Here is a 25,576-nt window from a genome sequence, read left to right as displayed (position 1 = left end):
CAGTTGTGGAGATCTCGTGGGGTGGAGGAAATATACCGGAGCACATTTATCAGGGCTCTTGGGTTACAAGTGAAAGAAATACAACTTGAACTAGTTTACACAGAATAGAGAATTTTTTAGAAGAGTCCCAGAGCCTCATATACAGTTGGAGACTGTAGCCTGGCCTCCTGCATCTCTAGGGAGCTTGTGCCAACTGTCATGTCCAGTGGTTGCCCCACTGGAGAGTGACTCACTCTCATATTCTAGTTCCAGTTCCAAGAGGGACTGGCGTTCCTCTGGGCAGGAAGTGGAGGACACGGCCACCTCTGGGCAGGGCAACTCTGGTCCAAGAGGCAAGGATATGTAAGGACAGGACAGCCTCGCTGGAATCATGTAGTTGACCTTGGGGTGTGTGGCGGTAGTGACAAATCTGTTCCTAGAGAAGAGGGCCTGCTATTCCAGAAAGAAGGGGAATGGGGATGTCCACACTGAGTTTGCTCACAGGGACACGACTTTGTGAGAAATAGGAGAAGACATTGGGGTTTCATAGCTTAGAGAAGAAAGGAGGACAACCACCATCATTCTCTCTGAAGAGTTATGAAGGAGGATAGTCAGACATCTTCCAGGTGGAGGTCAAAGCAAGAGGTAAGGTCGATAGAGAAATAAAACTTCTTAACCATTAGAGCTGCCCGAGGATGGAGTGGGTGTGTGACCTGTGAACTTGGCCTTACTAAAAGTGTTCAACTTGAAGCTAAATGACACTGTCAAAAATAGTGCATGGAGGAGACTCAATTGTTTGGAAGACATTATAGTGAGACTACATGTGAGTGAGTCTCTTCCAACATTGATGATTGTGATTTATGACCCCTTGACTGCCATCAGGTGACAGATATTGATTGCTAAGACAGCAAAGATCCCAGAGTTGGGGTATTTCAGTGATGCACCTGTGTACCTCATTCTACTCACTCTCTTTGAAGATACCAATAAGAATTAAAGAATTAAAGAGCAATATGGGGGCTTCCCTGGTGGCACAGTGGTTAGGAATCTGCCTGCCAATGCAGGGAACACGGGTTCGAGCCCTGGTCTGGGAAGATCCCACATGCCGCGGAGCAACTGGGCCCGTGAGCCACAACTACTGAGCCTGCGCGTCTGGAGCCTGTGCTCCGCAACGGGAGAGGACGCGACAGTGAGAGGCCCGCGCACCGCGATGAAGAGTGGCCCCCACTCACCGCAACTGGAGAAAGCCCTCGCACAGAAACGAAGACCCAACACAGCCAAAAATAAATAAATTAATTAATTAATTTTAAAAATTCCCTTAAAAAAAAAAAAGAGCAATATGTATTGACCAGGCAGAATTGTGTACATAAAAACAAATGTATATATTAGAGCAAGGGTTAATGAAAAAGTAAGTAAGTCCTTAGGTGCAAAGTAGTTATCTCACCTCAGCTGCCATCTTTATCTTCCTCTGTGAGCTTTGCTTCCCTAGGTCTTTTTATAACCCACTTGCTGTCAGGGCTTACGTAGCCATAGCTTTAGTATATCTGCCTCCTTCTCCAATTCATCCCTCCTTGTCTACAAAAGAAGGTGTTAGCTATACTCTCCAAACCCCGTTATTACCCTGAACTTTTGATCCATCCTGACCAGCTTTCCTGGCAGAGAAATGCTGCTTCTGAATTGCTCAGGATGTGTCTGTAGTCAGCTGGGTTCTGTTCCCCAGACCTCGGTGTTAACTGTAGTTTCCCTGATAGAATCATGACCCCTCCTTCTTCTGCCACCTTCTTATTAAAAGAGGGCAGCCCCTACATTTTTTCTGATCTGGCTGATAATAGCTATTCAATAACTATTTGTTGAGTTGCATTGGATTGAACATGGCAAATCCTGTTATGCCCACTGTAATGTGGTTTATAGATACTAAAGAGCTATTCACAGAGGGGACAACGAGGCATGATCAAAGAAAAGACACGAGGCAGGAGAAGTGACAGAGTGGGGGCCTCAGAACAAAGTGGTGTTTTAGGTGAATCCCCGAGGAGAGAACTGGGGGAGGAACAGAAGGGAGGGCGTCAAGTTTGCTAAAGAGAAGAGACATCAGCCTGCCGTTGCCATCATCAATCTGAAGTCATTGATTTGCTCCCAGGCAACTGGGCACTCGATCCTGTTACAGAATACAGATCAGGCGAGGCCGGGTTTCAGAGGTATTAGGATATTCTTTGTGCTATGAGTAGATTGATCATCATCTGGTCGGACCTTAGTAAACACACTTGGATGCTGAGTGAGTTGTGGGAGCTGCCTTCTTCCTGAAAGTCCACTCCTTTACGCCCCAAGCAAGGATGCGGAGCGCTAACATCAGAGCCAAGCCGACTTGGACCAGGACCCCGGATGCCTCCATCTCCTCCTCTCTTCCCCGACCCCTGCCCAGAACCTTACTCCATTCTTTCCTTCCTGTTTCCACAAATATTTATCAAGTAGTTTCTAACTACCAGGCATTGTAGTCCTAATAGTGAACAAAACCCTAACTCTTACAATCTAGTGGGAGAATAAGCATTAAACAAGTAAATACTTACTGATAAATATAGATTTACAAATTGTGTCAAGGGTTACCAAAAGAATGTACAAAGCGTGATCTGTAGAAAGGATGGTTAAAAGTTTCGGCTTGCCCAGGGCAGTTCTGGTTTATACCCATTGTCCTGGAGTATTTATTAATGGTACTTCCTTCCACTCTTAAAAGCATCCCTGTTTGGATGACAAATTACACTATCTCTCTACCTAAAAGCTATGTGAGGGACTTCCCTGGTGGTCCAGTGGGTAAGACTCCATTCTCCCAATGCAGGGGGCCCGGGTTCGATCCCTGATCAGGGAGCTAGATCCCACATGCATGCCACAACTAAGAGTTCTCATGCTGCAACTAAGAAGCCTGCATGCTGCAACTAAGAGTCTGCATGCCGCAACTAAAGATCCCGCAGACTGCAACGAAGATCCCACGTGCCGCAACTAAGACCCAGTGCAGCCAAAATAAATAATTTTTTTTCTTTTAAAAAGGAAGAAACATCAGAGGTGTTAAAAAAAAAAAAGCTATGCGAAAGCACCTAACACGGTACCCGGTGTGTACCAGATCCTCAACAAACATTATTTGTATCCCATTCAAATTCACATGTGACTTCGAGAGTCAATGTGCCCAGCTGTAAACACCGCAGTGCCCCAGGCATCTGCCCTAATAGCGTTAAATGTGTTTCTACCCTGGACCTTCACCATCACAGACATCATCAGAATCACTCAACCCCAGAGCTATCTAAACTGCCAGGACAGCTTCTAACCTTGTTTCTAACGCTCACAGCCTCACACCTTCCATCCTGGTGGCCTGCTCACAGGATCCGCAAGCAGAGAATCAGAAAGACCCTTGCTGATGGGCAGGGTCTATATCTGTGAGCATTGTTGTTCCTCAAAGAACTGGTGAGGGAGGAACCTCGTGCTGGGTGCTGTGAATAGTCAGAGCTGGTGTCTACCTTAAGGAGTCCACAACCTGGTGGAAACAGCCATTTACAGACAGTTATTCTAGGTGCATTTGTGGAGGGAGGCACAGGGGTGGTGGGAGCCACAGAAGGAGCTGAAGCCAGGAAGCAACACCTGAGCTGATATGTGAAGGCTGCTCAGGGCAGGGAGGGCTTTTCCAGGCAGAGGAGGCATCTGAACATCTGCCTTGAGATGGAGACACCCTCGGGAGGCTGCAAGTCGTTCAGTGTGGCTGGTACTGAGGACAGACAGAGGGGCAGAAGAGGGGCTGTGATATAGGACTTTGGTAGAATAAATTTGGACTTTATTCTCATGGAAATGGGGAGCCACTGAAGGATTTTAAGCAGGGAAGTAACAGGATCAGTTTTGCATTTCAGAAATATCCCACTGGTGCCTAGAAGGGGATGGATTCAGAGGGTGCCAGGCTAGAGGCTGGAGACCATTAGAACCTGTTGCTCGGGGCAGAGAGGAGGGGGAGTCTGGAGATATTACAGAGGGAGACACGAGCGACTGTGGCTGATGGGAGAGGAAGGAATCCTGCGTGATGCCCATGGTTTGGCTTTGACAGTGGAGTGGAGGGGGTGCCCTTCCTGAGATGGGAACCCAGGAGGACCAGTAAGCATGGGGAAAAGCTTTAGATGTGCTGGTGTTGAGGCGGAGCAGGAGAGAATCTCCTGGAATGAGCCCTCTGTGTCCTCACCTGGCAGCAAGGGCCTGCTGTCTTCGCATTAATGATGGTGTTGACTTCAAAGCTGCTTTCCTAGCCCTGTGCTCACTGCACCCTCCACCCGTCTCCGGGACTTGGATATTAAATGATGCTCTTGACAAAGGAGCCTTTAACCCACTGGATCTCAGATACAAAGCGTTTAATGTCCCACTTCCAGGACAGCTCCCTGTGGTCAGTGTGGCCCTTGTTTACCAGTTGTGATTGATTGTCCCCCAGGGCAGGGTCTGTCTGATTCAGTCCCCAGTGCCCAATAGGGACCTGGCTCTGGGCAGGCACTCCATGTAAATGCCGAGCAAATGAGGAAGCAAACCCAGAGCCTCCGTGACTTGGTTTTTATGAGTCTCCTGATAAAAAGGAGTGACTGGACCACAGACCCCCTCCCCAATCTCACCTTCCCCTCAGAGTGTCCTGGATTCTGCTGCCACCATCGCTATGCCCTCCTTAAGGCTCTGGTCTGTGCACACAAACCTTTTCCTTGGTTTCCCTGCAACCTGCTGAGATTGTCCTAAACTCCCAGAGACAGAACCTGAGAGTTTAGGACAATCTCTGCAGGTTGCCTTGTGCAAGACCCTTGGGTAACCTCAGAGTTACAGAGATTAATGGGGCAGGATGTCAGACCAGGAAAAGCTCACAATCTGATGGGAAGGCCAGACCCTCATGGACAATTTTAATCCAAGGCAGTGAGGAAGGTGAGCAGAGAAAATGTAGCGCTTTGGAAACATGGGGCGGGGGAGATTAATCCAGGGTGTGTGTGTGTGTGCGCGCACGCGCGCGTGCGCGCGCACTTGCGTCCCCAGGGGGATCCAAGGAAGGTTTTTCAAGGAATTTGGACTGGACCTTTAGGAATGGGAAACATTTTTTTTCTTTCTTTTTTTTTTTTTTTCATTTATTTATTTTATTTATGGCTGTGTTGGGTCCTCGCCTCTGTGCGAGGGCTCTCTCCAGTTGCGGCAAGTGGGGGCCACTCCTCATCGCGGTGCACGGGCCTCTCACCGCCGCGGTCTCTCTTGCTGCGGAGCACAGGCTCCAGACGCGCAGGCTCAGCAATTGTGGCTCACGGGCCCAGTTGCTCCGCGGCATGTGGGATCCTCCCAGACCAGGGCTCGAACCCGCGTCCCCCGCACTGGCAGGCAGACTCCCAACCACTGCGCCACCAGGGAAGCCCCTAGGAATGGGAAACATTTTATCAGGTGGCTATGGTTTAGGGACGAGGGAGGTGACAGGGAAAGGGGAGAGGGCTTTCCAGGGCAAGCTGAGCCACAGAACGGAGGTGGCAGAGCTCAGCTGCTGGGGTCGGTGCGCAGCATATACAACAGGGCAGCTGCGAGGAAGCTCATGGGCAAGGACTTTGGCTTCCCCCTGTGGTCCAGTGCTCTCTTCTCATTAAAATCAAAGTCTCAGGCCCTTTTTTAATCTGATTTTTAATTGAACTAAGTATAATAACTGTAAAAAAAATTAAGGCAGTGGAACAAAATGCTGCTTGTCGGGAATACTGTGGCACACAAGCCCTCTCAATCTTGAGAATCAGTACCATCACTGAGGAGCCATCAGAACCGCTTGAGCGAGAGAGAGAAATCGATGAATAAATAGTACTTCAGTCCATTCAGTCCGCCAGTCTAGAAACCCGAGAGACATCCTAAAATTTAAATCCACCTGAGGCTCTCTCCCCCGCTTAAAACCTTCCAGCGACTCCCCATTATTTGTGGGATAAAGGTCAACGTCCCTGACATGCTATTCAAGGACGTGCCCTATGTGTATCCAGGGCGGAGCACAGAACACGGCACCAGAGAGAATATTACGTTGAATGATAGATGCTTTAGAAAGTGACTAGGTCTGCAACGTGGAGACTAAGAGGAATAAGAGTGCCCGATAGGCACTGACGTCAGGGGTCCAGGTGAAAGACGACGAGACCCGAACTGGAGCGTGGCCAGCGCTGCCGCCAAGAAGGATGCCAGGAACGGACACGGGAGGTGAATGCGTCCCCTCCTGCCCTCTCCTCGGCCCCCGGCGTCCCTCAGAGCCCAGCGCTGCTCTGTTGAGAAGTCTCTACGCTCTGGGGTGATTCCCCGCCTTTTCGTAGAGGAGAAAGGCCTGTGTTGCTATAACAACTTGGCTGCAGCTCTTTTAGACAGATCCGTTTCCTTAAATCATTTAAGGAAAATTAGCTGCCATAACAACACGGAGCAGTTTTTCAAACAGAGCAACACAGGGCTGGGGATTTTTTCCTTGCTTGCCTCCTGTAATCCTCAAGATAAGCTGCTCTCTTTCTGTCAGATAAATAAATAAATTATCACACATTTACGTGCAAACAGAGCGGTCGGCGACACAGTTGGATAACACATGCAGGACAAGCACTCATTCACACGACACACAAAACACACACACACAACATAGAAATATGCAGAAAATGCACAGATTCACATACATAAATCAGAAAATATTTTTATGTAAAAACATAAACATGGTAAATAAGAGATAGACACAGACAAGTATATGGTTATGCACAGCCACACAAAGGATACGTACACAAACATACAGCCAGCACAGTTTCACATTCAGTTAAAAAAGAAGGAAATGGCCCATGAGGTCCGTTCTTAGGGTGAACAGAGGTTTCTCTGGTCACCAGACCAGAAGGCTCTGAGATGGTGAATCTCACTAGAATCCACAGGGCACCTGCATGTTAGTACCTGACAGTCTGGGGGGAGAACCCTGATGGTGGAAGCGTAAGTCCACCTGGGGAAGGACGGGCATACCGGGGAGAAGGTTGGAGGTGTCCCATCCGCATCCCATACACACACTTAGGAGGAAACCAGGAGAGCAGGAGGCACAGTCATGGCATCTGGGGTGGGATAATTCTTTGCCCCCATGGCAGGATGTTTATCTGTCCCTAGGAGCAGGCTGTGCCACCCCAGGTGAAAACCACATCCCTGGGGCATTTGCAAACTGTCTCACCAAGGCCTCAGGAACTTTGGAATCTGGACAATGGGTTCCCAGATTTTTGTTTCATCCCCACATCTATGACTTTATTATCCCAGAGGTCCCCTGCAGGGAGAAGCTAAAACTATGTGGGCTGATCTCCGTGGCAGCAAGAGGGCCTTGCGGGGAATGTAACTCCCCCATCAGAGTGGCTGAACCATGGATTTGCTTGGTGCCCTTAGGCAAGTCTCTTCCCCTCTCTGGGCCTTCATTTCCCCCCATCTATACACTGTAGGGGTTGAAGGATGATCTCCACAGGGCCCTTCTGGCTCCAAGTCTGTGTCATCTTGGAGTTGTTTCTTGGTTATGTACGCTCCGCTGCTGGGCAGGATTTCATGACAAGGCACAAAAGTCCTGGCTGATGCAGGGAAGCCCAGGATGCATTCCCAGAGTGAATGCCTGTGAAGGTGCCCAGCACATGGCAGAAGCTCCATAAACGTCAGTTTCCTGAGCCTCGGTGTGCCCATCTGCTACAGGGAAGAACAGTCCCTGACCCGCTTACCTCGCAAGTTGGAGAGAGACACCCCATTATGTGAGCATGAAGCGTTTTGTAAAGGTGAGGAAGGATTATTGCCATGGGGCAGCATGGAGAGGAATTCCCTGTGGAAATGTCCAGACTGCCCCAGCTGCTAAAAGTTTCAAGAGGAGTAGATGCGACGCACTCACACCACTACTGTAGATCACACATGTGGGTCTACTCCAATGTTTTTTTCCACTCCTAGCAGCATGGCCCAGGAAATCAGTAAATAGGCACCAGGGGAAAGGTTCACTATGGGAATAAAGGCTGGAAGTAAATGTGATATTGTACAGGGGGCTCTGAGCTCATGCAATTTTTACAGATTTTCCTACAACAGTTTGAGATGGTTTATGAAACTTTAAGGAATTTTAAGAGAAATCATTACTTTTCTAAAGGGCAACTTCTCCCTATGATAAAAAGTGTGGTTTTTCTACCTCTCTAGATTATAGTTTTGACTCTGGCAGCGAGCAGGGTGGAGAGATGGAGCTCTCATGTCAGAGCAATATTCCTGTCAAGCTGGTTGTTGCCTTCAATTTCTCTAACATCTTTTCATCCTGAAAGATTCTGGATGCCTCTCACCAACTAACTAGATACATATTGTTTCAACTGCATGAGGACCAGCAAAGCTTCTAGAAGTTTCCCTCTGAGTCAGGTCAGTTAAGCTCTCTGTGTCTTATTTTCCCTATCTGTAAATTGGGATCAACAATGCCCATCTCATGAGATTTCTCTCAGGATAAGATAATATGTATATAACTAACACTCAGTAGTAGGTATATTAAAAATGGAGCTATTGAGATTTTATGCATTTCGTCATTACAGCACTTACCTCACTGTCCCCAAACCCACCTCCAGCTCCTATCGCCCACCACAGACTGCGATCCCACCAAGGCCCTGGACTTCACCTTGGGATACTTCTGTATCCCTAACACCCAGCGCAGGGCACAGGCCTGCCATGAATGTGTGATGGGAGAGAGAGAGGAGAGACAGGCGGGTAAGAAGAAATCCACTCATCAGAACCTGGAATGAGCATCTGCACAGTGTTCTGAAGAACGTGTGGGAATCTGATGAATAAAGAGAAGGAAAAGTATTCAAGTCAAGAGACACGCTTAGCCGCTCTCAAAATCCCCCCTCTTCAGAACCCACCTCCAGCCCTACCTCTTCTAAGATTTCCCTGAACAGTTTGGCCCGCGAAGTGTTTTGTTTCTTTGTTCTTCTATTGATAGACTTTGCTTCTGTCTCCTAGTGGTTTATCCCATCAGCATTTATAGAGTGTATTCCATGGGCTTGGTGCCATAGAAGCCTCTCCTCTGACTATAGGTTCCATTTTCTCAGCTAAATTGCAAACCCCTCCGGTGCAAAGGATCTGCCTTCACCTCCCTGCTGCCCTGGGCAGGGCTGGCTACTAGATGGCAGCTCAATGAGAGCCTCTTGAGCATTGATTGAAATGCAGTTCTCAGGAAGAGTAGTTGTTTGGATGTCTGTAGGCGGCCCGCAGAGCTGGGCACACCTCCCGGTTAAAGCGCACATCATGCTGTGCTTTAGTGATAGTTTTCCTGCCTCCTTTACGCTGAGCTTCTCAAGGATAGAAGCTCCATCTTTTCCAGCGTGCATCTCCATCACCTGGCAGGGTCCCACGCTTGGTAGGTCCTCAAGGATGGTTTGGGGAAATCTTGGCAGCTCCCTCATCTGACCCATTGTTCCTTATCGCTATAGCACAGAAACATCCCAGAGAAATCGACCTCCGCAACTTTCTCACCGTGCTGCATTTCCATGGACTCATCTTCGTTCCTTCATTTTTTGCCCCTGCTAATCCCTTGTCATAAAATGCTCTCACACATGGAATCTTCTCAAGCTTACAAATTTGAAAATTCCAGAATGTTAGAATCCAGCCACGAGGATCTCCGTCACAAATCTGCAAATTCTAAAATTCTCCTCCTCACCCCTCTCTGCTGCCCGTATCTGTTCCACTTACCCTGGTTTCTAGGTTAGACCAAACGTGCTTCCCCATTTTTCCTATCCCCTGGGTACCCAATTATCCAGGCCACAGTGAGTTAAAAAGGGGTCTCTGTGGACAGCCTGGCCCTCTGGGAATGACCTCTCTACACTTACCCAAACACTCCAGCTTAACTCCAGGTCATCTCTTCCAGGCACTTTTCCATTTCACCTACCCCACCCATTTCTCACCTGTCCAGCAAACTCCTCCCCTTCTCCCTTCCAGGCCTCTGGACCGAGAGCAGGTTCGGATCTGCACACCGCCTGCCACCGCATTAGAGGCTCAGCTGAGCTGGCCTATGACAGACTACAGGTTACATTTTAGGGTGTTTTGTGTTCAATGTGTGTGGAACTTTTCCAAGAGTTATTTTTGGTTGTTACTGTTGGGAGACTCCTGAGCCAAGGATGAATTCATGCTGGTACATCAAATAGCATACTGCATTTCAGAAATTGGCCTTAGCCATGGGAAATCAAGTAAGTCAGATGCCTAATTAGTCCACCATTTACCGTGCTGGAGAGAGCTGAATTCTGATGAAAGGGACCAGACTAATCACTGTGTCCAGCAAGAATTGAACTGTTTAACCTTTCATCCAGAAATTATCCCATCCTCCTGAACTACTAATGCCCACCTCCCAAGCCTTGTACTGGTCCCAGGTGTCTGGCTGTGAGAAGTCTTATCAGCCTGGACACAACTTGACCTTCTGTCCAATGAGCTTTGATGCTCTCCCACTCAGCAGGCCATTCCAGGCCCCTATTTCTTGCTTTTACTACAAAGCTAGTAAAGTGTATACATAAAAGAGTAACTTCCCTATAGCCTTCAAAAGGGAAAAATCATTCATTTATCCATTCAACACACATTTTCTGAGCGCAAGCCCTATGTACGGGAATACAAAGGCAAATAAGAAACAGTCCCTCCTCTCAAGGAGTTGATGATCCAGAGTAGAGCAGTGGATTTCAAACTGCTTTTAGAAAAATTGCAAGAGGTCTGAGGACCCCCTCACATGGCGCTCCTCTCCATTTTAACCAGAAAGGTATAATTTTGTGGCTACGAGCTCAGGCTCAGGCCCAGGTTTAAATCTTATTTCAACATTCAATGGCTTTGCTACTTTGGGCAGGTCTCTTAACCTTTTTAAGCTTCAGTTTCCTTGTTTGTAAGATGTCGTTGTGAGGATTAACTGAAGTGATTCATGTGTCTTGCTTCAGGCACTGTACAGGCACTGTGCCAGGCACATTTATTCTCAAAAGATTTTAACTATTATTAATGTAAAATATGTGTTTGAATAAAGGATTCCAAGGCCATAGAAAGTCTGCAAACCCCTGGTCTAGCGTTGCAGACTCAGTAAACCAATGATGGCACGACAGGGTGGGAAGTGTTATGATAGACAAGAGATCTGGGTACCATGTGGGAAAAGCAGGTCATCCCAACTGGACTTGGTGTCAGGCAAGACTTGCGAGAGAACGTGACCTCCAAGATGAGTCTTGAAGGAAGAACAGGAGTTGTTTAGACAAAGACCACGGGAAGTATTACAGGCAGAGGGAACAGTGTGTGTGAAGACATATGTACTAGACTGGTGAATATACTCAGGGAATTCCAGGGAGTTTGGTATATGGGGATGGGAGGAGCACAGGGGGGAGGGGCTGGAAGTAAGATTGGGTGGTAGGCAGAGGCCAGTCATAAAGAGCCCTGTTGGCTACCCCAGGGAGCTTGGACTTGATCCTGCAACCATGGGAGCTTTCCTTCAAGGAGCAGGGAAGACATGAAATTTAAAAGAGAAAAAAAATGTTACTATGACTTTCTGGGGTTTAAAATATATTGGTGTGTTTGTAGCTTTAGCCAGCAATTGCAGTACTAGAAACCTAGGCTAAAATAATTTGAAGTGTGAATAAGGATTTATGCAAAAAAAAAAAAAAGTCCACAGAATCATTATTTATAAACAGTAAAAAACCAAGAAAAATCTAAATGCCTAACAGTGGGAAACTGATTAAGTATATCACAATACATTCATGTAATGGATGTTATAATATTGTGAAAATGTCTATGCTACAATTTTAAGTGAAAAAAAGAGAAGACAAAGTTGCATATGTATTATATGTTAAGACATATATAACAACCAGGTTCAAAATGTACACAAAAAGAATGGAGGTAAACTAGATGTTAACAGTGGTATTTCTGGATAATAGGGTTGTTTTCTTCTCCCCCCTTTTTTTATATTTCCCAACAGTTTTCCATAAATATATGTTAACTTTAAAATTGGAAAAAAATTATGGAAGGAGGAGGGGACCTGACTACCCATATATGAGGAGGGACTTTATTTTATAAAACAGAACCAAACTCATCAGAGTCAACTGCTTGGTTCTGGGCCAGTCCCTAGGATAAGAGCCTCATGAAGCCAGCTCAACCCACCTTATAGAGGGAAACTGGAAGTAATCGATATCATTTGTGCATCCATCCCTCTAAGTAGCCATCCTTTTATCTATCTTTCCATCCAACCATCCAGCCATTGTACCTCTACTCTGTTCAAAATGCCTGTCCCAGAGGTACCTATATCCAGGCTCCTAACATCCTAGGAAGTCTGTTAACTCCTCTGCACCCTCTTTGTAAGCATAACAAAGACTTCTCACCTCCCCTTCCCCACAGCAAACCTCAGATTGTGCCCTTTCTTCCTACTTTGGCCCTTTCTTCGTCTGCTAAGTCTTTGGCCTTCAAATACTGTCCTGTCAGCCAGGACCAGAGGCAGACCCTTTACTCTCGGGGAGGAAGAGCAAGAGCTCTGCAGTCAAAAATTGCCTCCAGCTTCCAATTCTGCCCCTACCTGTCACCTCACTTCTCCGAGCCTCTGTGGCTTTATCTGTGAAATGGGATAGTAGCATCTCCTCACAGCGGTGTTGTGAGAATTCAAGAAGACCCTGCATAGAAAGCACTTAGCACTTAGCGTGGTATTTCCTAAGGCTGGTACATTGTAAGCACTCAATTAATGTTAGCATTTATTCTTACTATAAGCTCAAATCCAGTAATATACAGTGACTGATATTTCAATGTTAATTTCACAAAGCCATCTTCAGAACATTGTCACTATCTTTAAACTGTAGCATTAAAAAAACAGCTATAGTTCTGGTTATTGCAAGAGCATTACAAGAAGGTCTTAAAAGATAGACTGGGAGCAGGTCTAGCCTTTATCTCAGCTTCTCTGACCACTCCCCAACCTCCGTCTGTGACCCAGGCTTTCTTCAGCTGAGCTAATAACCCTTATTTGGGTGACGGTCAACTCAGTTCCAGGCATGGAGCCTTTCTCTCTTATGGCTTCCTATATTTGTCTGTTCTGATCCATTCTGTGTGGATTTTACAGTTTAACCTCTGGTGGGCAAGTGGATTTCCATCATTCCTAGGTTTTGGGTATAGGTGCATGCGTGTTGGGGCAACCTGCTATAATCCCTAAGGGCCGACGCCAGCAAAGATGGTTCTAAAGTGAATACCATTGACTGTGATCCTCCAGACCCCTTGGGGTGATTCCAGACCCCACATGTGGGCTCTGGAGGAGGGCTAGCTGGAAGGCGGAGTTTGTATGCTGGTTGGCAGCTAAGGCCACTTGTCAGAAATGGCCTCTCACTGGCTATCCCTAGAGGGCATGTCAAGGCCAAAGCTTTTCTTTGGCACCACCAGTGCACACTCAGCCGTCCAAAGAGTTGACTTACTCAGGCTCCCAGTTACAAGAGGACAATTTCTTTCCTGTTAGAGTTTAGCTCTAGGCTGTGACCTTGAAAACTCCTCCAATTGCTAAAGCATGTTCTTTAATAGACATTTCTGTTACGTGACAGGACGTTCTCGTGCAGATGGGGCAAATGAAAGCAGCTCCTTAGGATCCTAGGCGGGTGGTGGGCTGAGGAAGGGGGAAGGCGCTGATATTTATTGAGCATCTATTAAGTGCTAGGCATTGTCTCATCGAATCCATCTAACGGCCTTATGAACTGGGCGTCATTACCCCCATTTCTTAGCTGAGGAAACTAAGGCTCAGCGTGAAGGACACCCCCGCCCTCACCCCACCGTAATCTCTCCCGGTGCTCACATTTATCACTCCACAGCAAGCTGATTGCTTTACGTGCTTGTTTTTCTCGACTCAACTGTGAATTCCTTGAGGGATAAAACTATGTCTCTGTCACCTCTGCATTCTCTTGCCCAGAGCATAATGCCTAACGCATCAGTAAAATGTCAGTTAAAGGAAGGAGCAAATGAAAAGCGTTAGAACCTGCAAGGTCACACAGCTGATGGGAGCAGAGCTGAAGTGGAGTCAGAGCTGCCTGAACCCAAAGCCCCTTTCCTGGCGCAAGTAAGGTGGGCGGGCTCCTCAGGGGCCGAGCAGCCAGCAGGACCTCAGCAGTTCTCAGGAGTCTCCTCTTTTATCTCTAAAAGACATGTAAGTGGCCAACCTAGAAAAGAGGGATTCTGTTGATTTGGCTTCTTCTTGAGTATGATGACACCTTTGTATAGCAAATGTTCAGAATGACCCCCTAGTCTTTATGTTCAATTGACATTATAAATGGATATACCAGCTTTATTCCATTACTTTGGGTACCCTGCCCTTCCCCCCACCACTGTAAGGGACACTTGGAATGAAATCCTGGATTGAACACGCCAGGCAAGTTAGGAGGTGGGTGGAGTCTTGAGTGGGGTCAGCTGACACCAAGTCAGTCAAGAGGTTATCACCTCAGGGTGCCTCCTCTTTATTCACAGACTGGGGGCACCACCTGAGAACATACATCCCCAACTTCTCCTGACCTGGGTACTTTTGACCTTGAGTTAGTAGCTTAATTCTGGCCTTCTGGGGTCTCACAGCTCACTTACTAGAGCCAGAGAACTTCAGAGCTGGAAAAACTGAAGAGGCGCCCCAAACTAACCTTTCATAGAAAGAGAACATAGAGCACATGAGCCCAGGGCAAGGAGCTGACCTACCTGAGGCCACAGGGTAGGACTGTAGAGCTGGGACTCACACTCAGGCCCCCACCACCTCCGTAGGGTGGGAGCACATCACTTAGGCCCTGGGGATGAATCACTAGCACATGGGTCTTGTTATAATTATTTTTGCTAATTGGTCACAAAGCTGTATAGTTTTCAGAGCATTTTCACATATAAGCATCCATTTGACCCTCACTGCGATGTTGTGAGATAAGGATTATTGTTTTGTTTCACTTTGCAGGTAGGGAAACTAAGCCCTAAATGTTACTGAGACACTTTCCCAAGAAACAGAGTCAAGGTTCAATCTTTGTTCTTCTGACTGTAGGTGACCCCCAGTCCAGCCCAGGGCGGAGTACACAGACGGATGAGTCAAAAGAAGGGAGGACCGGGAGGAACAGAACAGAGGGTCATCACTATTTCCTTTCCCTCTTTTTCCCCTTTAACAAAGCACCCCAATTCAGTGTCCCTTCCTAGACCACCAAGCCTTTCCCAAATGCCTCTGAGGGAATTAAGGGTGGGGCAGAATAAGGTGTGAGAGAGGCAGTAGGAACTCAGGGTCCAAGCCATCGTCAAGGCCAACTCAAGGCTAAAAGAGCAGAAGTGGCAGACTCCAAGCCAGAACAAGTCAAATCCTGAGGAACAAGGGGCCAGACAGTGGGTTGGGTGAGTAGGGGCAGAGAAAGGGTAGAGAGAGTCTCCATGGGCATACGGTGGGAGAGATGCCAGTAAAGACAAGACAAGAGACGTCACGTGAGCAAAGGTGCGTAGGAAGAGGACAGGAGGAAGGAGGTGGGTCTGACTGGTGTACAGTGTCCCTTTGGGGAAGGAATGGCTTTTTTAAAAAGTGAATATATTCTAAAGGGCCTCAGAATACAGGCTGAGATATTTGAGTTTTATCATTTGGGCCAAAGGGAACTATCGGAGGTCTGTGGGCAGGGAAAGAGCAGACGGACAAGCGTTAGCTCTGATTATGCAATCGGTATCAGGGTTTAGACTCAAAATGGTGACCCCGTTAATCTGACAGTCGGCTTTGGTATAATTTGTTAAAAGTGACAACATGTCTCATTTTGCTGCAGTTCATTTTGACCTTTCTTAATATTAGAAAGTTAATTTCAGAAGGGAAATAAATGTATTAGTGTTGTCACAGTCATAAAAAGATGAATTCTGTACTGTCAAGTGGTTTCTTTGAATGAATCCATCATGCTGTGAAATGGTTGCCTTCCAACACCCAGCATCTTCCCAGCTCCCTCCTCCTCTCCCTCCTCCCTTCCTCCCTCCTTCTTTTTTCCTCCCTTCTCTCTTCCGTCCCTCACCCCTTCCATCTGCCAACACATCTACTGTGATGTGCTCTGGGGAGACAGAGATATAGGCACGGTTTCTACTCTAAGGCAAGACACACTCTAATGGGGAAGACAGAAAAGAAAACCAGCCATTGTAGGTGTATCTAAATGCCAGAGGAGGAAAGAGCCCAAGCTGAGGGAGCTGAGGGAAGGAGCTGCCCATTCTGCAGAGGGAACGCCTGTTAAATTAGGAAACCTGCCCTGTAGTAATAGGACTTGGGTTGACTCTGATTAGGAGAAAGGACAGTAGGTAGGATTCTGAAGGGTTGGGTTGGGTTGGGTTCTGGTCCCTTATTCCACATACACTATTTCACTTAACCTTCACAGCTTTGTTGAAAGGGTCTTATTGTTCCCATTTTTTCAGAAGAGGAAAATGAGGCTCAGAGAGATGAAGTAATTTGGCCTGCCTGGGTTGTAAATCTTGCACACAGAGTTGATGCCAAAATCAACGTGACTTGCAATGTACTGTGCTTCATCTCCAGCTAGCTATAGAGAATGATTATTTTTCTTATTTTATTGGAGTATAGTTGATTTACAATGTTGTATTAATTTCTGCTGTGCAGCAAAGTGATTCAGCCATATATATATATTCTTTTTCATATTCTTTTCCATTATGGTTTATCCCAGGATATTGAATATTGTTCCCTGTGCTATACAGTAGGACCTTGTTGTTTATCCATCCTATATATAATAGTTTGCGTCTGCTAATCCCAAACTCCCAATCCTTCCCCACTCACCCCACCCCGCAACCACAAGTCTGTTCTCTGTGAGTCTGTTTCTGTTTTGTAGCTATGTTCATTTGTGTCATATTTTAGGGTCCACATGTAATTGATATCATATGCTATTTGCCTTTCTCTATCTGACTTACTTCGCTGGGTATAATAATCTCTAGGTTCATTCATGTTGCTGCAAATGGCAGTATTTCACTCTTTTTTTATGGCTGACTAACATTCCATTGTGTGATACCACATCTTCTTTATCCATTCATCTGTCAATGGACATTTAGGTTGTTTCCATGTTTTGGCTACTGTAAATAGTGCTCTATGAACATAGGGATGCATGTATCGTTTCGAATTACAGTTTTGTTTGGTTATATGCCCAGTAGGGGGATTGCTGGGTCAATTGGTAGTTCTATTTTTAGTTTTTTGAGGAACCTCCATACTGTTTTCCATAGTGGCTGTATCAATTTACATTCCCACCAACAGTGTAGGAGGGTTCCTTTTTCTCCACACCCTCTCCAGCATTTATTATCTGTAGACTTTTTAATCATGGCCATTCTGACTGTTGTGAGGTGGTATCTCATTGCAGTTTTGATTTACATTTCTCTAATAATTAGTGGTGATGAGCATCTTTTCATGTGCCTATTGGCCATCCATATGTTTTTGGAGAAACGTCTGTTTAGGTCGAGAATTATTTTTTATTAGACCACATGGTGTACTGTTATTAACTTCACTACACCAATTATGCTCATTAGTTTTGTGACCTTGGAAAACCCAGTTCTTTCCTCTCTCTGGATCTCAGTTCCCCATTAGTTCAATGAAGAGGTTGAACCAGCTCTGCCCTCCCCTGGTTGTAGAGAACTCCTGGGATCTGAGGGCATGCTGTAATCCATCCATTAAGGTGCTTCTCAAGCCTTAATGTGCAGGAAACACCTGAGTATCTCATTAAAGTTCAAGTTCTGATCAGTAGGTCTGGAGTGCAATCTGAGAATCTGCATTTCTAACAAGCTCCCAGGTTATGCTGATGTTACTAATTCAAGGACCCCATTTTGAGTAGCAAGGGCTCAACCTATGGCAGGAGCAAACTTTGGGGTATAGGGTGGACGCACTGAGGGTGTGAGTTTAAGATTGCTGAAAGGAAAGCAAGTAGTAAAAGCAATCTTACTCAGATCTGGTCAGCAAATGGAGTTCTGAGTTCATTTTATTACCAGGGATTTTCACTATCTTGGGTTTAAAACCAGTGATTCTCTTAAGAGATTAAAAGGGAGAAAATTGAACTTTTAAAGTCTCAAAGAAATCTTTTCTACCGTAATCACATCTGTTTTAGTTCAAGGTACGGTCTGATGTTTCCCCCGGAGCTCAGATTTCTATCTCAGATGAACGCAGCTGCAGCTCTCCTGTGGGAAGGTGACTGTCTCTCTTCCCTCCTCACATCTTAGTGGGTGGGGGATGCAGCTTCCTTCCCAAGCTTCATCAGCACACTCACAACTTCCTAAAGCGAATTTCCTAAAGCCCTTCAGGGATCCCTATTACCTACCGGTTGAAGACCCTCCAGCTTGGTATTCAAAGCTTTAGACTCATTTCTCTATACTCCTGTGCATGAAACTTTTATTCTTATCCTAATTGCCTGTTCCTCTTCTCCCAAAAAGACACGTGTCTCACCCACATTCACGTTGCCGCTCTCTTACGTTCACATTCATCCCTGCACCTTCACCCCTGCACACTCCCCTCTAATTGGACTATTACCACTCCTCTCTCATTGGCCAGCCCTCAAAAGTCTACACAGCATTCAGGTTTGTCTCCATGCCACCACTTCCGGGAAGCCTTCTGTCATTGTCGTGGCTGTAAATGAGTACTAACATGAACCCATAAACTATTTTGTATCCTTTAATTCTGAGGACAGCTGTGCTAGGTAAGTATCACCCCCATTTTATGTATGAACAAAAAGAGACATGGGGATTCCCAGCCAAATCTACTGAACTCTGAAGTCTGGATTCCTTCTTTCGCTCCTTTACTTTCCCCAGCATGTTATTTGTACATCTTTATGCATATCATGACATACTCCTTTGGTTTAGAGCTACTTTTCTTTCTGATGAGAGGAGAAAATAGTTTCATTGGGTAAAGAGGGTGAGGTAGAATGGCCTGAAAGATTGCTAGATGTTAGAAGTAAGGGGAAGGCCACCAGGGTGATGCAAGCTGGGGAAAAAGGGGCATATTTGCCGACGTTTTTTCAATGAAAAACACACAATAGAGCCTGCAAAGTGTGCAGAGCCCTTTCCCTACGTTATCTCAAGTCTCAAGATTACCTTCTTTGGACTACATTTTGATGGATTCCTATGATTATCCTCAATACCACTGGGTCCCATTCAAGCCAGTTGAGACTAATGAGTTAGAGGCAATCAAATCATAGAATGTCAGAGCCAGAAGGAAAATGAGAAATTCTTGTTCAGCCTCTTCATTTTGCAAATGAGAAAACTGATGCCAGAAGGAAAATGACTTCCTCAAGGTCACACAGTGATTTAATGGCATAGATTCATTTGGCATTTATTGCATCTTTTTGCTTAGCATCTTCCATTTCAGAGGGAGGTGCTTCTGGGTGAATGTGTGTTTTAGTTAATGCCAATAGTCCTTCATGTGGCAATAGTACAAGAAAGAAACTACAACACTCTGATTCATCGTAGCCTCTGCCAACAGAGTGGGCTGCCCATGGTTTTCTTTTCATCAGAGGGTGACCTTGGAAATCCAGACCTATGACACCTGGCTTTTCCTCCTTATACTTTTCAACTCTTCCTCTAATTATTTCTCATGTATTTAGTACTCCAGATGCTCACAAACACAGCCATTATCCTCACGGCCTGAATTCATAATTATTGCCAACTAAAGGCAACTTTGAGCATGAGAAAAACACAGAACACATTTCTGCAAGAAACTGTGCTGTGGACTTCCCTGGTGGCGCAGTGGTTAAGAATCCGCCTGCCAATGCAGGGCACACGGGTTCGAGCCCTGGGCCGGGAAGATCTCACATGCCACGGAGCAACTAAGCCCGTGCACCACAACTACTGAGCCTGCGCTCTAGAGCCCACGAGCCACAACTACTGAGTCCACGTGCCACAACTACTGAAGCCCATGTGCCTAGAGCCTGTGCTCTGCAACAAGAGAAGCCACTGCAGTGAGAAGCCCGTGCACCACAACAAAGAGTAGCCCCCCCTCGCCGCAACTAGAGAAAGCCTGCGCACAGCAACAAAGACCCAACGCAGCCAAAAATAAGTAAATGAATGAATGAATTAATTTTTAAAAATACTTAACTTAAAAAAAAAAAGAAACCGTGCTGTATTATTTGGTTTTTGCTATGGTAACAAATGACCCCAGTAACTCAGTAGTGGATAACAGCAAACATTAATTTCATATTCATGTTCTGTGAGGGCTGTGAGTGAGTCAGCTGCCGCTCTGCTCACATATCTTCTCGCCTAGGTCCAAGTTGAAAGTTCATTCCCTGTCTGGGATCCAGTTTTGTCATGGCACGGGGCAGGAATGCCATCCCTTTTTTCTTTTTTTTTCCAGCTGCGCCACGCTTCTTGTAGGATATTAGTTCCCCAACCAGGGATTGAACCCACGCCCTCTGCAGTGAAGTGCAGAGTCCTAACCACTGGACCACCAGGTAATTCCCAATGCTATCCCATTTAAAGCTTCCACACAGAAGTGGCAAATTTCGTGACTGCTTACCTTCCATTGGCCAAAACTTGTGCCAAGGCCAAGGCCAAAGTCACTGAGGTGGGGATACACATGCTCCTCTTGGATTCTTGGGCAAACAAAATGACAATATGAGATCCCTTATTAGAAGGAAGAGAGAATAGTCAGGAGCGATGGTCTGATCCACCAAATTGCCTTGTGGCTGAATCAAAGTATGACTTCAGGGAAGTCATTTGCCCTCTTGGGAGCCCAATTTCTGATCTTTAAAATGAGGAAGTTGACCTAGGGGAGCAAATTAATATGATGGAAAGAATCAGATATAACTGAGTTCAAGTTCTAGTTGTACCTCAGACTAGCTGTGTGGTTTTAGGTAAGTTACTTAACCGCTCTCTGTTTTCTCATCCGTTTCTTCTAAAATTCAATCCTGTAGCTTGAAAAAAAAAAAACAGAACGGCTTCAACCTGTTAATGATTCTCATAAACTCTTTTTTTTTCACCCTAGAAAACATCTTTTAGGAAATAATGTCTCTTGAGAGAGAACTTTTTCTTTGGAAGATGTGATTCTTTTAAGTTCTGTTAAAGTTATGAAAAATGGAATTCAGTACCTTTTAAAATAGAAATATTTATAGCACACTGTGCTTTTATAAAAGGATTTTTATTTAGCCATCTATCTGGCCAGCCAGCTATGCTTTGTCTATATGTGCAAGAAGTTGTTAATGGTCATTATTTCTGGGTTGCAGGATTTCGAGTGATTTGTTTAACTTTCCCCTTTGACCTGAGACAATGCCCAGACCTTGGCTCTAAGCTTCCATAGGAATCGACACCCCTGCCTTTCCCCACCTTCGTTTGCATCACTCACTGGATCCTGAGCTCTCCATGTAGACCCCACTTCTTGAGGAAGCCTTCTCTGCCCCAGCCATCCCAGGGGTTAGGTTTCCTTCCCCTGCTCTCTCACAAGCCCTGTGCTGGTCTCTATCACAGCCATGGTCACTCTTCACAGGAGTTGCTTGATTTCTGCCTATGTCTCCCCTGAGAGTACAAACTCCTACTGATGCAGGAACTGGGACTAATTTATCTTTTTAATCCCAGCACTCAGCACAGGGTCTGACGCTTAGTAGGCACTCAGTGAATATTGTTGAATAAATTAATAAATGTGGTTCTGTTTCGTTCAAGCAAGCTGTGGATTCCCACAAAGCGGAGCTCCCAGCCCAGTAGCAGGCGCTCCAGCCCTCTGGCAGAGGTTGGGGTCAGTGGCCTTTTCTCAACACTGCTTGGCAGGCTTGAATTCTCTGCAGCTTCCACTCCCTCCCTCCTTCTTTCCCTCAAGGGGCCAAGAGAGCTCTCTGTCTCTGAGCCTAGCTGTTTATTTTTCTTTTCCCTGTTGTGGAATGTTGCAGCACTTAAACTTTAAAAATAAAGGGATTGATTTTTATCTTGAATTTTTGTTTGTTTTTTTTCTGACTAGGGAGTTAAAAAAAATCTTATTTCCTCCACACCAATAGAGATAGTCTTACACAGACAAAGAGGCATGCAAAATGCTCATCTACAGTATGGCCTAGTGATTGTGGAAGGAAAATAAAAATGGAGTCAGTATTACTACCAGGGCTCTCTCAGATGGAGCCAGTGGGCCACTGAGGAACTGTGACTTATGCATGTCTCAGTCTGGATGGAATCTGACCTTTTGACCACTTATTGTCCTAACGAAGGCATCCAGAAGATGTGCCAGGAACTCAAGATAGTAACTGGACCTTTACCCTAATATAAACCGTGACAGCCTATCTACCTATTGGACCCTCACCCTATAATAACTCGTGATTCCTTAAGAACAAATATTTCCTGACTTTGTCAGAATCAATCACAATTCTCACCCGGTAACTTTAACAACCTCCTGGCCTTTTGTCTTTTATAACCCCCTGGCTCTTTCTCTTCCCCACACATTCCTTCGGTTTTACCCAAATCTGTGTCTCCCGAACTGCAATTCTTAAGACTCCAAATAAAGCTCATTGTTCTTTGAGCCTTGATGTTCATTATTGTTCTACATGGTTAAGGGCATATGCTTTGCAGTCATGCAGATTGGCTTTAAATTCTTTCTCTTTCTTACTCAGCTGTGTGACCTTGGGCAAGTGAGGCACCCTCTCTGAAATTTTCTTTATTGTTAAAATGAAGATACTATCTAAATCTCTGGCTTATGTGAAAATTAAATGAGATAATCCATGTAAAACATAATACAATGCCTGACAGTCTCATTAAAAGGTGAAGATTGCTAGGTTGTACCAGCTAGCCAAAACACTTGCCAGGGCCAGGCACTGTTTTCAAAAGTACTTTATTTGTATTAATTCTAATAGTTCTCACCACCGAAAGATAGGTATTATTATTATCCCCATTCTGTGGGTGAAGAAACGAATTAAAGTAACTGTCTGTGCAATCCTGCAAATAGTACTGGCCCCCGGGCGCGTGAGCAGTGTGTGTAGTCCTAGTGCCTATAGCTCCCTACCCTTGGGGTGAGATGCGCATTGGCTGAGGCCAGGACCCTCCCCAACTATCCTCTCCCATCCCCCCGCTCTTTCTTGCTCTCCGTGCCCCCTGCCTTGGAAGCCAGGCCACCTGACACGAGAATCCCTTCTCTCCCACCCTTCGCTGAAACCCAGAGCCCTGGGCCTCTGTCAGGGAGCCTCTAAACCACTTGTCAGGCTGCCAGAGGGCTGGGTGGCCTGTCCGCTTTTCAGGGCAGCTGACAGAGCTGGGCAGGCTTGGCAACGGCTTTAAATGTGAACAGAACCTCAGTGAAGGCTTTGGCCCAACCTATAGTGGGTGTTTGTGACCTGGGGGCTCTGCCCTGGCAGTCGGGGAGGAGAGTAAATGTTGCAGGTTCAGGGCCCGGCTTCAGCCCCTACCCCTCGCTATGGGATGGTTTCTTGTCCTCAACTGTGGTGAGAGCTGTTCGGTTGCATTTGATGCCCACTTTTCCCCAGATTGTGTGTGTGTGTGTGTGTGTGTGTGTGTGTGTGTGTAGTGGGGAAGGAGTGACTCTTATTCACCTAGAAGCTGGTTTCCTGGGGTAGAGAAGGGTCCAGCAGACAGGGCATATGGGAAGAGGAAGGGAGGGTAAGGAGGAGAATGACAAGGAATCTGAATCCACTGGGAAAATAAAAGTCAGAGGGAAGTGAAGGCACCTTGGAAGATAAAAGAAAGTATATAGACTATCTTAGACCACCTCATCAGATACTTTTCCACCTAAACGTGCTTTATGACTGAACGTAAGAATTCTGGAGGTTTTGAGGTGGGAGGACAAAACAGCCGCTCACAAAATTTATTTAAACATTATCTTTTATCTTCAAAATGTATACAGCCTAAACCTAAGTATACAACATAAACCCCAAATAGGTTTCAGTCCGCCATTTCTTCATGCTCACCTTCAGGGATGCACCCCCTACTCTACTTCTCCAGCCGCTGCCACCCTCCCCCGCACTGGTTCCATGGGATGCCTATCTGTTGTGCCTTCTGGTGCCTGGAAAAGCACCCTAACCAGTGGCCTCAATGTGGGCAGGAAGGATTCAGCAAGCCCTATCATGTATCAGGCACTGAGCAACGGGGATGCAGAGATGAGTTAGACCAGCCTCCATCCTCAGGCAACTCATGGTGCAAAGGGAGAGGCAGACCCAATATCGGACTATTATGGTGCAGCATAATCAGACTGGAGTAGCAGTGGCAGCTGCCACATGGGGGACACATACTCTACTCCAGGCATTTTTTACATTATCTCTAATTCCATCACGGTCCTGGGGCAGATGTTATCAGGTTTATTGCAGAGATGAAGAAACCGGGGCTAACCGAGTCATACAGCTGATAGGTGGGGTAAACAGGATTTAAATCCAGGTCTCTCTTATTTCAAAATTTGTGTTCTTCCTGCTCTATTGACTCCTATAATAAAGAAGAGGGTGATCTAGGAGGAGAGAAAATAAACCCACCCTGGGACGGGTGGTCAGGAAAGTCTTCCTGAAGGAAGCAATGCTATATTGAGTCTTAGAGGATAAGTAGGAGTTGGCCAGGCATCCACAAGCAGGGAAAAGAGAGTTTTGGGGATGTGGAAGATCATGTGATAAACGTGGAGTAGTGATAACGACATGACTTTCTTGGGAGTTGAAGAGGGTCCTAGGACTAGAGTGAATGACACTATAGAAAAGTGATAAGACGTAATGAGGCCAGAGAAATGGGTAGGGCCAGATCATGAAGGCTTTTCACAATAGAATTATCCTCAAGTCCTTGGGGAAGTAGTAGAGGTATATTAAGTGGAGGAGTGACATGGTCAGATTTGCACTCAGGAAAGTTATCTCCAGCCATGTTTAGAGGATGAACTGAAGGACGAGAGACTGGAGGATCTCTCAGCATCTATCCATCCATGTCCATTTGTCTCCATCATTTATCCATGTCTTGGTCTTCTCTGTTTTGTCTCTGTTTGCTTGTATCTGTCTAGGTATGAGTCTCTACCTCTCTCTGACCTGTCTTATTTATCTGGTCCCTCGGCCTCTCCATATAACCCTAGACAAGGCACATCACCACTCTGAGACAAAGGTCCCTCATCAATAAAATGAGGATCATAATGCCAGCTTGAAAAGGTTAGATTAGGGATTAAGTGTGATATTGCATGTGAGATCTTTTTATATATTACAAAGCACCTTACAAATATGAAGGCTTATTGTTATCTAGCTACTGCTCTTTCAGGTGTTATATTTTGGTTTGTATTTTTTTTTGAACAAACATTCATTGAGCATCTAGGCTAGGCACCTGCTATGTATCTTGCAAGAGAGGGAGTTTACAATGAATCAGAAACAATACCAGCCTTCTAGAGGATCGGAGTAGAAGTATACCAAAAGCTAGATTAGAAGCCTCTGTTATATTTTTCTAACTTGCCTGTCTATTTGCCTGTCTGTCTGTTCATCCATCCATCCACCCACCCATCCATCCATCCATCTCTCTCTCTGACTCTGGTTGTGCTTACATCTGCATTCATAGGCAGTAACTAATGCGGAACCATCCAAGCCACTTTGGCCCCTCCTGCCTACAGATCACCTTTCACCATGCAATTTTTCAAAGCCCGTGCCCTTCAAATAAGGGAGAAAAAGAAACTGTGAGAAGACCAGTTTTGGATGACTTGGAAGGTGCCTTCCTTCTTTACAGT

General features: G+C 45.9%; 1 protein-coding gene across 1 annotated transcript in view; it reads left to right on the top strand.

Annotated features, from left to right (window-relative positions):
* The window catches only part of AGBL4 (AGBL carboxypeptidase 4), a 1,384,112-nt gene that overhangs the window by 1,276,790 nt on the left and 81,746 nt on the right, over nt 1-25,576 (top strand). The gene's annotated exons all lie outside the window — the stretch shown is intronic.

The sequence above is a fragment of the Balaenoptera ricei genome, chromosome 1, assembly GCF_028023285.1.
Source record: "Balaenoptera ricei isolate mBalRic1 chromosome 1, mBalRic1.hap2, whole genome shotgun sequence".
Lineage (NCBI taxonomy): Eukaryota > Metazoa > Chordata > Mammalia > Artiodactyla > Balaenopteridae > Balaenoptera > Balaenoptera ricei.
This window is presented reverse-complemented; position numbering and strand designations above follow the sequence as displayed.